The sequence below is a fragment of the Triticum dicoccoides genome, chromosome 2A (genome assembly GCF_002162155.2).
Source record: "Triticum dicoccoides isolate Atlit2015 ecotype Zavitan chromosome 2A, WEW_v2.0, whole genome shotgun sequence".
NCBI lineage: Eukaryota > Viridiplantae > Streptophyta > Magnoliopsida > Poales > Poaceae > Triticum > Triticum dicoccoides.
Genome location: NC_041382.1, coordinates 671,004,251 through 671,016,250, shown reverse-complemented (window position 1 = coordinate 671,016,250; position 12,000 = coordinate 671,004,251). Strand labels below are relative to the sequence as shown.

The following is a 12,000-nucleotide window of genomic DNA, read 5'->3' as shown; positions in this document are numbered from 1 at the left end:
CCCAGCGGTGCTTCTAGGACGTAATTCTTCTGTGCAGCAATGAGGATAATACTCAAGTTACGGACCCAGTCTGTGTAATTGCTACCATCATCTTTCAACTGTGCTTTCTCAAGGAACGCATTAAAATTTAACGGAACAACAGCACGGGCCATTTATCTACAATTAACATAAACAAGCAAGATACTATCAGGGACTAAGTTCATGATAAATTTAAGTTCAATTAATCATATTACTCAAGAACTCCCACTTAGATAGACATCCCTCTAATCATCTAAGTGATCATGTGATCCAAATCAACTAAACCATAACCGATCATCACGTGAAATGGAGTAGTTTTCAATGGTGAACATCGCTATGTTGATCATATCTACTATATGATTCACGCTCGATCTTTCGATCTCAGTGTTCCGAGGCCATATCTGCATATGCTAGGCTCGTCAAGTTTAACCTGAGTATTTTGCGTGTGCAAAACTGGCTTGCACCCGTTATAGATGGACGTAGAGCTTATCTCACCCGATCATCACGTGGTGTCTGGGCACAACGAACTTTGGCAATGGTGCATACTCAGAGAGAACACTTTTATCTTGAAATTTAGTGAGAGATCATCTTATAATGCTACCTTCAATCAAAGCAAGATAAGATGCATAAAAGATAAACATCACATGCAATCAATATAAGTGATATGATATGGCCATCATCATCTTGTGCTTGTGATCTCCATCCTTGAAGCACCATCGTGATCACCATCATCACCGGCGCGACACCTTGATCTCCATCGTAGCATCGTTGTCGTCTCGCCAATCTTATGCTTCCACGACTATCGCTACCGCTTAGTGATAAAGTAAAGCATTACAGCGCGATTGCATTGCATACAATAAAGCGACAACCATATGGCTCCTGCCAGTTGCCGATAACTCGGTTACAAAACATGATCATCTCATACAATAAAATTTAGCATCATGTCTTGACCATATCACATCACAACATGCCCTGCAAAAACAAGTTAGACGTCCTCTACTTTGTTGTTGCAAGTTTTACGTGGCTGCTACGAGCTTAAGCAAGAACCAATCTTACCTACGCATCAAAACCACAACGATAGTTTGTCAAGTTGGTGCTGTTTTAACCTTCGCAAGGACCGGGCGTAGCCACACTCGGTTCAACTAAAGTTGGAGAAACTGTCACCCGCAAGCCACCTATGTGCAAAGCACGTCGGGAGAACCGGTCTCGCGTAAGCGTACGCGTAATGTAGGTCCGGGCTGCTTCGTCCAACAATACCGCCGAACCAAAGTATGACATGCTGGTAAGCAGTATGACTTATATCGCCCACAACTCACTTATGTTCTACTCGTGCATATAACATCAACATATAAAACCTAGGCTCGGATACCACTGTTGGGATTCATAGTAATTTCAAAAAAATTCCTACGCACACGCGAGATCATGGTGATGCATAGCAACGACAGGGGGAGAGTATGATCTACGTACCCTTGTAGATCGACAACGGAAGCGTTAACTTGGTTGATGTAGTCGTACGTCTTCACGGCCCGACCGATCAAGCACCGAAACTACGGCACCTCCGAGTTCTAGCACACGTTCAGCTCGATGACGATCCCCGGACTCTGATCCAGCAAAGTGTCGGGGAAGAGTTCCATCAGGACGACGGCGTGGTGACGATCTTGATGTACTACTGTCGCAGGGCTTCGCCTAAGCACAGCTACAATATTATCGAGGACTATGGTGGAAGGGGGCACCGCACACGGCTAAGAATATGATCACGTGGATCAACTTGTGTCTCTAGGGGGTGCCCCTGCCTCCATATATAAAGGTTCAAGGGAGGGGGGCCGGCCGGCCAGGAGAGGCGCGCCAGGAGGAGTCCTAGGGAGTAGGACTCCCCCCTTTCCTAGTTGGAATAGGATTCGTGGAGGGGGGGAAGAGAAGAGAGAGGAGGAAGGGGGGCCGGCCCCCTCTCCTTGTCCAATTCGGACCAAGGGGGGAGGGGAGCGTGGCCCATCTATGTCCACCTCTCCTCTCTTCCACTAAGGTCCACTAAGGCCCATATACCTCCCGGGGGGTTCCGGTAACCTCCCGGTACTCCGGTAAAATCCCGATTTCACCCGGAACACTTCCGATATCCAAACATAGGCTTCCAATATATCAATCTTTATGTCTCGACCATTTCGAGACTCCTCGTCATGTCCGTGATCACATCCGGGACTCCGAACAACCTTCGGTACATCAAAATGCATAAACTCATAATATAACTATCATCGTAACCTTAAGCGTGCAGACCCTACGGGTTCGAGAACAATGTAGACATGACCGAGAAACGTCTCTGGTCAATAACCAATAGCGGAACCTGGATGCTCATATTGGCTCCTACATATTCTACGAAGATCTTTTATCGGTCAGACCGCATAACAACATACGTTGTTCCCTTTGTCATCGGTATGTTACTTGCCCGAGATTCGATCGTCGGTATCCAATACCTAGTTCAATCTCGTTACCGGCAAGTCTCTTTACTCGTTCCGTAATACATCATCTCACAACTAACTCATTAGTTGCAATGCTTGCAAGGCTTATGTGATGTGCATTACCGAGAGGGCCCAGAGATACCTCTCCGACAATCGGAGTGACAAATCCTAATCTCGAAATACGCCAACCCAACATGTACCTTTGGAGACACCTGTAGAGCTCCTTTATAATCACCCAGTTACGTTGTGACGTTTGGTAGCACACAAAGTGTTCCTCCGGTAAACGGGAGTTGCATAATCTCATAGTCATAGGAACATGTATAAGTCATGAAAAAAGCAATAGCAACATACTAAACGATCGGGTGCTAAGCTAATGGAATGGGTCATGTCAATCAGATCATTCATCTAATGATGTGATCCTGTTAATCAAATGACAACTCTTTGTCCATGGTTAGGAAACAAAACCATCTTTGATTAACAAGCTAGTCTAGTAGAGGCATACTAGTGACACTCTGTTTGTCTATGTATTCACACATGTATTTTGTTTCCGGTTAATACAATTCTAGCATGAATAATAAACTTTTATCATGATATATAAGGAAATAAATAATAACTTTATTATTGCCTCTAGGGCATATTTCCTTCAGCTAGGCCACGGGGATGTGGATCTCGATGAGGCGCCGTCGGGTTCCTGGCTGGCGGGTGACGTAGTCGTCGGTGTGCGCGTAGGGAGGGCGCGTCCTTGCTGCGCCTTGGCGCGCGCGGCGTGCATCTGGCGCGGCCACCGGCCCACGAGGTGGAGGGGGGAGTGCAGCCGGCTGGCGCGGATCCGGCGCGGCCGCCGGCGCGCGAGGTGGAGGGAGGACTGCAACAGGGCGGCGCGGATCTGGCGTGGCCACCGGAGCGCGAGGTGGAGAGGGGTGTGCAGCGAGTTGGCGCAAATCTGGCGCGGTCGTGCTGAGCCCGTGTGGGGAAGGCCAATGTGCTCGTCAGTTCGCTGGTCGTCCGCAACTGCTGGCCACGTTTCGCGCCATGATGCGGTTGCGGTTCGCGCTCGGCGGCAGTTGGCGGTGTAGTTGGGTGGCCGCAGTCTGTTCCGGGGCGGCGAGTGCGCTTGTTGTTCTTTGCGCAGGAGAAGTTGTGGGAGATGAATGGCATCCTTGCTCGGTGTTACATCCTCTTGATGGTGGTTCGGTAAGCTCGACGCTGCTTCGGATGGGAGGACGAGATGGTGGTGGCTGGAGGGAGAGGAATGGCCTCGCTGCGATTGTTGCATCCTTCGTCGGGAGAGGAATGGCCGGCAGGCGTTGCATCCTCGAGGAGACGAATGGCGTCGTGTTTGGTTGCATCCTTCTGATGGGAGACGAATGGCACTGTTGGGGGTTGCATCCTCCGTCCAGTGGGGGCCATGGATGCTAGGTTGGAAGCACGTCGAGCTTACCGGGGAGGTGCGGTTGGCCGTGGAGGCAGATGTAGTGGTTAGGTGTGTAGGCTGACCGGATCCTAGGCTCGGACTATGCAGGTGAGACTGCCGGCGAAAGTCGTACTCCGGTTGCGGCTAGAGTCATCGATAGCGGCGCTTTCAGGCGCCGCTCCCTCGTTGGAGGCATCGAGTAGCTGCTCTCACCTTGCCTTTCCCGACGTGCTCCCGGGAAAATCCTTGATCTAGTTTAGATCGAACGATGGCAGCGCTATTTAGCGTCGCATTCTCTCTTGGGAGCATCGTTTTGGAGGTGGATCCGGGCAGAGGGACCCGTGGCTCGTGTGGATGTGTGTGTTGTTTGCCGAAAGGCCCCGGTTGTATGGTTTTTGGGTCCGGTTTCTCTTACAAACTGGACCAACTCTTTTTCTCCTGATCAATGAATTTGGTAGATCTACTACCAACATTCAAAAAATAGAATCATTACTGTCTACACTTCATTGTTAAGGCTCAGAGTGATTCGGATCCATACTGCTCTTCAGTATCACGAGTCACTTTCTTAGATGGAAATCGACGGGAGCAAATCTGATCCCAATCATTGTCTCTGCGCAGGCGAAGTTTCAACTCATAGGCGAATGGGGAACTTGATCTGAAATCGCGGTCAGATGAGCCGTGGCCTATGGTGGATCCGGTCTTCATTGATTTGTACGTCCGCGAGTTGATTGATCAGCGCCTGATGGTTTCTGTTTGTTGAGGTGCCACATGCTCTCCATGCTTGATACTTTTCCTTGCGAGAAACGTCACCGGCCTTGCACCGCTGTGCCTCCTGCCTTGGTAGGGTTTACTGTACGGATCATGCATATAGATGCACATTAAAACCATTCAGCTGTGCATCAAAGGCGTCTCCTCGCGATAGCCACGTCATCACAGGTACGACAAAAATAAAACACAATAGCGATTGGGCGAGAGGGAAAAGGAGATCGGGGGTTAGCGTGTATAGGGGAGCAGCAGCCGCAGCGCGCAGCGGTGCCTCAACCCAACCCCAACCCTGCCGCCGCTCCAATCCCACCACCGGCGGCCTCCTCCTCCCCTAACGCTGCCGCTCCAGCCCCTCACCTTCCTCGGCCGATTTAGCGCCGTCGCCGCCTCTTCCTCCGGTGGCATCCAACCCAATCGTCATCTCCTACTCCCCTCTCTTATTCCCCTGTGACTCGATGAGGTGGGCCAAGCCGGCGCACGCAGCAAAGTGCGGCTGCGGATGCAGCTCGGACGCGGGTGCGCGGAGGTGGAGGCGGAGCTGCGGCGGCTGGTGGTGGATGGGAATCCCGCCGACCGCGTCCCTCCCCAAACTGCAGCGATGATGGAGGGAGCCGCCAGCGCCGGCCAGCTACCGACCGACGGGCTCGCCGGGTCGCCGTTCCTCGGGGGCACCCCCTCGCCCCGTGCCATATCGTGCATCGGCTTGGGGGCCCCTCTGGGCTGCCGCCGGTACGGGAGGCGTCCGCGGCCGTGCGGACTAGGGACCGAGCGGTGGGGCTCGTGGTGCGTTTCGGTCGAGGGCTTGCTCGATCTGGCACGCGATCTAAGCCCCCGTCGATGGATTTCTCGCAGCTCGGCTGCATTTTGTTTTGGATTCAGTACGACCCACATCTCTCTCGCACACACATGTTGCGGCCGAAATCACTGTTTTGACTTATTTGGAAAAGTTCAGCACAAAATGAACCATGTTGGAAACATATCTGGGGCGATGATGATAAAACATGGCTGACATAAACTTGTGTTTGATTATTCGAGGACCTGTGGGCATAAAAAACCCACTCCCTCCTCTTTTGGAACCTTTTTATTCTCACTGAATATTGACGGCTCTCTCTTGGATGGTCACTCTTTGAGTGATAACCAGAGGAGCTCGACTTCAGTGGTGGGGATTGATCTGGTGCAAGAAGATGGTGGAGTCGTGGATCTAGGTTGTATGATCTATCAAAGGCGAATCTGAGCCCTCTCAAATCTCAATGCAACTAATATTGTGGCCTCTACACATTTATTTACCCCTTTTATGTTTAAAAGTGATGAATTTTTGTGGTTGTGGCATCTGCTATCTCATTAAGAGCAGCTACGCACATATGACATATCACCTCTCGTGGTGTTTGGTTTGCCTTCTCATGATTTTGTTTTCCATGGTGGGAACCAGTTTGGTGCATTCAGACTTTTTCTTTTTCTGTTTTTACTTTTCCTTGAATGGCTGTGATCATTCTGCTGTCCCTTGGATAGTTTATTTTAGGTTATTTTATCGGGTTTGGGTCAGTTTGCTTGTTTCAATTGTTGTTTTACTTTTTATAATATCTTCTACTATACTATTTATCTACTTATCAGTTTGTACTTTTGGTTACTCCCCACTTCTTTACTGGTTTCAACTTATGGGTCATATAGGGAAAGTTCAGATGTCAAGATAACGCTTTCCTTCCTATCATGTTCATGAATGGCTATGATGATATAGCTTTCCTGCATCGATCTAACATCTGTTTGGATTTTGTATATTGAGCATTTAGGAGGTTGTTCTCGATTGATGCGCTTTGTAGTGGCCGAATTCGTGTTTAATTTATTGCAGGATATGAAATTGAGAGGCTGATGTAAATTCGTTTGTGTGTAGATTTTGTCAGTTCTAGGATTGGATGTTTATTTAGTCTCTCTGTCTCTCCTGGAGGTTAGCAGATTGATGGATTTGACTGCTGATCCCTTTGTGTTGGCTGATGGTGTTGAGATAGAAATAAGGATTAAACATGATCCTGATGCTGAGGCAATATTCCAATATCATTAGAGGGCCAGTGTTCTTCCAAAGATGATTTAGAATCTCAAAAATGTTTCTTACGTAGTCAGGAATTTGGGTTCATGGTTGAAGTAACAAATACATATGCAGCTTCTTGGTTCTGTTGTTTACAATTCCTTTTTTAGGTATATTTACAACCTTTGTTGTTCCATATAGTTTGCTTCTTAAATATCCTAAACATATATTATCGAATACACTCACTTTCCTGTTTTTGTGATAAAATGAAAAGAATAATGTACATGTTAAGGACATGATAAATCTTCTTTCAATTTGGTTATGATTTTAGAATGCTCACATATATTTTCTGTGTTGCATCACCCCATGGTCTGTGATAGTGTCCAACTAGGGATTTGAATGTCAGGACCTAGCTAAAACTATGATGTTATCAGGTTAATAAATAACACAGTACTGTTTAACTATTAGGTTCTATGAGTATGGCCGGGGTGAATCCTTCAACTTTGCTCATAGGCACTGAAATAATAAATAATTGATCTTTCATTTCTTCATGAAAAATATGTCATTTCGTTTTTAAAGAAAAGTTTAGTAGAACACTGCTAGCTATAATTCCCCATGTGTCTTGGCATTTTAGGTGGAGTGGGAACCTTTAAGAGGAAGTATCAAGCGGCACGAGCACCTATGGTAGAATGATGTGTTGATAGTGTACCTAATCCACCTGTATTAACAATGCATATGATTTTTAAACTCAAGATTATATTATCAGCTGCAATCTCTGTTCCCTTTTAAACTCAAGACTTTTAAACAAGATCATATACATTGTGAACCAATCAACCAAACATAGTTGAGTATACAGTTTAATTCTGCAATTTGTTCTACTAGACAAATTACTGCTGTGTTGAATCCTTGCTGTGCTGTGCTAAATTGTTTCCTTATGTTTGTACCTGCCAGTTCTAACACCTATTCTTTTCTTCTTATTTTGTATCTATACATAACAATTCTATATTTCTTACCTCTGCAATTATACGACCTGTAGCTTATTCACATGGATCTTAAGGTACTAAACTTCCAAATTAGAACCTGGCCTAAATTTGAGATTTCCCGAATGTATACTTTTGTTTTTCTTTCATTCTTTGGAGGTGATCTGTTGGTTGCTTAATGCTCTTTACTGCATGAGTAAATTTCTTTTTCTTTATTTCTAAAGTCAGTTTTATTTTCTTCGTGAAGGTTTCCTGACGCAAATATGTAGTGAAAGCGGTTTGAGAAAAGAAGCAAATCGTTCGAGCCAACCTATTTATATGGTGTGGAGAATATAAGGTTCTTGGCTTATTGATATCATCTGGTCATTTTTATAGGTGCCTGACTACATAATGAACTTTCTAGCTGTGTTGATGACAACAAGAAGAAAAGCTTCTTTGACCAGGTGTGTCTTGGGTTGTATCCTTGAAATATTTCACTGCCTATGTTGGATGGATGATGGATCTCATACTTGCGAGGGATATTTTTACCAACAAACTACCAAAAATATCTAACTACTTTATTGTGATAAGTTTTTATATGAAAGTCACATGCGAACTTGTCTGTTAGTAGCTTTCTGTTTGAAGTCAATGGGATTTCATATGAACAAGTGCGTAAGAAAGTAAAGATTGTTCTTTTCCTGCTAAAGTTTTCATTGTGCAGGTTTGCTAACTTAATTCAAGCTATCCTGGTGGACTGACATCATACATCCAGAATGCCAAAAGGCTTTTGGTAGATTGCAAGGCAGGATAAAATCCATACGATGGTTCCACACCTTCAGTAAGTCTTGCCATGCATCATCGTTTCATGAATTTGTTGGGTTGTTGGAAATGAGCCTTTTTGTGTTGTATGGGATCTAAAATTTCAATTCAGAACACCCATCTGATCATTTTTTCCTGCTCTGAACTGTTGTGTACTGATACTAATTTAACTCATTTGCCTATGTTATTATTCTGGCTGCAGGATATGTAACAGCCTTCAGTTTACATGATCTGAAATAGCTCGGTGAACTTTCTTCCCACATCATGTTAGAATTCTATATGGAGTTATCTTGGCATATTATTTAATAGTAATAAAGGAAAAAGAGAAATTTTCATGTCTGGGTACATTTTAATTTCAGTTACCACTACTATGTTGCAAATGATAATGGATGCTGCCTTTTCCAAAGTACAACAAAGATTTGGAATTATTACACAAGGACATCACCAAAGCAAGTGTTCCTTATTTAAAGATTTCTTCAGCTCAAAATGTTGTTGTACTACTATGTCTTTTTGAACTGAAAAGTTTCCAGATCCCAACTTTTCATTTTCTAAAGATTTCTTCGGATCAAATTGTTGTTGTACTACTATGTCTTTTTTAACTGAAAAGTTTCCAGATCGCAAGTTTTCCTTATTTAAAGATTTCTTTAGCTCAAAATGTTACTGTACTACTATGTCTTTTTGAACTGAACAGTTTCTAGATCACTAAGGATTGTCCTCTTCTTTGTTTAGAGAACTCGGCATTCAAACCTCGCTGGCGCTGGGCTAGATGGGCTTGCTGGTATTTTATAGTCTGGTCATAAGCAGATTTGTTATCTTCAAGTAAAGCTAAATATGAGTCACACCAACTTCCTTTAGTTCTTGAGATTTTTTTTGTTGTCCTTTGGATTAACAGTCTGCCACATTGCTCATGGCTCTTGCATTCACTCAAGAATCAGGGCAAAGTGTGGTGAGTGTCGTGCTTCTGAATATGTTGTTCTACACTTGACATTGCAGCGCTCATCTATTAGAATTTGCATTATTGCCACAAATGATTCCAGTAACTAGAATCCATGTTAGGGGCTGACAGGTACAAGCTAACCACCCTTGCATAACTCGTTAGGTAGAAATGGTGGTAGATAAATTGGCTAGCACTTGCAATTAGCAACTTGTTTGCCTGTCATACTTGGCAAAATCTGTACTTGGCAATCTACTACTCCCTCCGTCCCAAAATAAGTGACTCAACTTTGTACTAAGTGACTCAACTTTGTACTAGTACAAAGTTGAGTCACTTATTTTGGGACGGAGGGAGTACTTTTTATTTGATGTTTGGTTCAGGAAATAGTACCTAGCTTCAGTTAAGTTAACTATCGATTTGTTTCAGGATCAATCTCTATTCTTAGCAAATTCCCATGTTAGAAAAAATTTGTAGTATAAATTAAGTGACATCATGAAACATTTTGAATCAAGATAACAAAGAAGAATTACAAGTTTCATTAGTACAAAGTTAGTACAAAGTTGAGTCACTTATTTTGGGACGGAGGGAGTACTTTTTATTTGATGTTTGGTTCAGGAAATAGTACCTAGCTTCAGTTAAGTTAACTATCGATTTGTTTCAGGATCAATCTCTATTCTTAGCAAATTCCCATGTTAGAAAAAAATCTGTAGTATAAATTAAGTGACATCATGAAACATTTTGAATCAAGATAACAAAGAAGAATTACAAGTTTGATAAAGCATGAGGGATCATTCATTCATTTACTTCTGATCCCTTTAAGACTGCTGCTTCTCTGTTAATACAAGACTATTAATATATATCAAACCCCTAAACTTGCTTTGGTTTTTGAATGTGATTTTTAACCAGCAACATGGACCTGCCACTCATCTGTACTGCCTGTCTTCTTGCTAAAATAAGTTTAGTAATACTGCTATGCACATGCCATACCCACAACGCCAATAAGTAACAAGTATGGTAGCCTAATCAGTAGCGCACCTTACCGCCTTAGTTGCATCCTGATGCTTTACATCCTCTAGATGTTTTTCTGATTTTTTATTTATTTTTGCATCCTCTAGATGAACTCTTTTTACTGAACCTTCTACCATTGTTGGTAGCTGATTTTTGGAAGTCCAAGCAGCTGAACGTTTTACAGATTCATATATACCCCCTGTAACGAAGAAGTGGGTGTTTCCATGGATGGATCGGGTTTAATCTATGCATATATATCACGCTTGAGGTCATTGTATTTTGTGCCAAAATTTAATCTTAGATTAAACTAACAAAATATTAATGCATGTAGGAATGACAACTGTTTTCAGAAGCAAAAAACTTGAATTGGGAATGGAACCCTTGATGGATTGATGTTTGCTGAAGAAAGTCCTTGCAGCAAAGAAGAACATGAAGCAGGTTTTCTATTTTTTACAAGTATTTCTTTTTGTTCCTAATTGTTGTCTCTTTCGTATGGAAGCTCTGAAACAAAATGAGGTGGCCTAAAATTAAGGATTAATTCTTTTGATAACTGATTTGAGAAAACAGATTCATGGAATATAAGTACACGGTAGACTGTAGCATTGATCATTGCTATCCTGTACATATAGTCCAACCAACTGCTCCGAGAGGAACCAAGGCGACGTGCAAGTTGGCGTCTGTGAAGCTTTGTCGGAGCCATTCCTGCTCTTCCAGAGCCACAAGGAGAGCCTAAAAGTCAGGGTACCACTCACTTCTCCAAAAATTTGTATAATCATTAGAAGTTTAGAACCAGTCAAGCCAAAATTATGAAGTGGAATGCATTTGTAGGCAGAAACGTGTCCGGCTGTCGTACGAGAAGAAGTGTGCACGCCTGAGGAGCCAGGGCGCCAATGGTGCGGAGTCGTTCGCCATCAAGAGGACCAAAGCTGCCATCAGTGACCACCGGATCAAGCTCAACATCTCCCTCACCTCTGTCAACGCCCTGTCCCAGAGGGTCGTCGCCGTCCACGATGAGCCCGCAGCTTGCGGAGCTCATCCAAAAGTACGTGTTTTTATTATAGTGTGCTCGATTGATATCCCCAAGAACACTGCTGCCGCATGTGTTTGATTGATGTTTCTTGTTGCTGTCTTCTATGTATAGGCGGGCAAGGATGTGGCGACTCATCGGCGACGTGCACCGGGTGATGTAGTGCATAGCGGACAAGGCGAGCGTGCTCCTCTGGTTGTCGGCCACATGGTTGGAGGGAGGCATCAAGGGCTCGCTGCTACCGGGGCGGACACATGCACAATTTATATTGATATATCTTATTTTGCCAAACAGCAAGATATATGCTCCTGATGCTATTAACCTGACATGGAATTTCAGTTTCTTTCACATGATACATCAATAAATATATAGAGATCCAGATGTGTTGCATTTCCGCTGGTTTCTTCTATTATAAATGTCAGTTTTTTCATAGCAACATTGCATATATACAAAACACACTACTTTAAATAGGATAATAGAAGGGGCACGTCCTACTTAGCACCGCCTTGCTTCCGCTCAAACGGCGCGCCACGGGCGCGCCCCAACCACTAGTATATATGAAGGGTGTGTGTGGGTACACTAA

General features: G+C 44.2%; 1 long non-coding RNA gene across 6 annotated transcripts; it reads left to right on the top strand.

The window, feature by feature from the left end:
* Positions 1 to 4,908: 4,908 nt before the first annotated feature.
* LOC119356110 lies at positions 4,909 to 11,847 on the top strand. 6 transcript variants are annotated; one of them, XR_005171839.1, is made up of 10 exons: positions 4,910 to 5,528; positions 7,898 to 8,093; positions 8,351 to 8,467; positions 8,651 to 8,692; positions 9,178 to 9,226; positions 9,341 to 9,394; positions 10,722 to 10,828; positions 11,020 to 11,131; positions 11,219 to 11,432; positions 11,532 to 11,847. It is a non-coding gene; the product is annotated as an uncharacterized LOC119356110 (long non-coding RNA). The 6 variants fall into 6 exon arrangements; XR_005171842.1 differs by having other exon boundaries at positions 4,910 to 7,987; positions 8,076 to 8,093; XR_005171841.1 differs by having other exon boundaries at positions 4,909 to 8,093; positions 10,958 to 11,131.
* Positions 11,848 to 12,000: the final 153 nt, after the last annotated feature.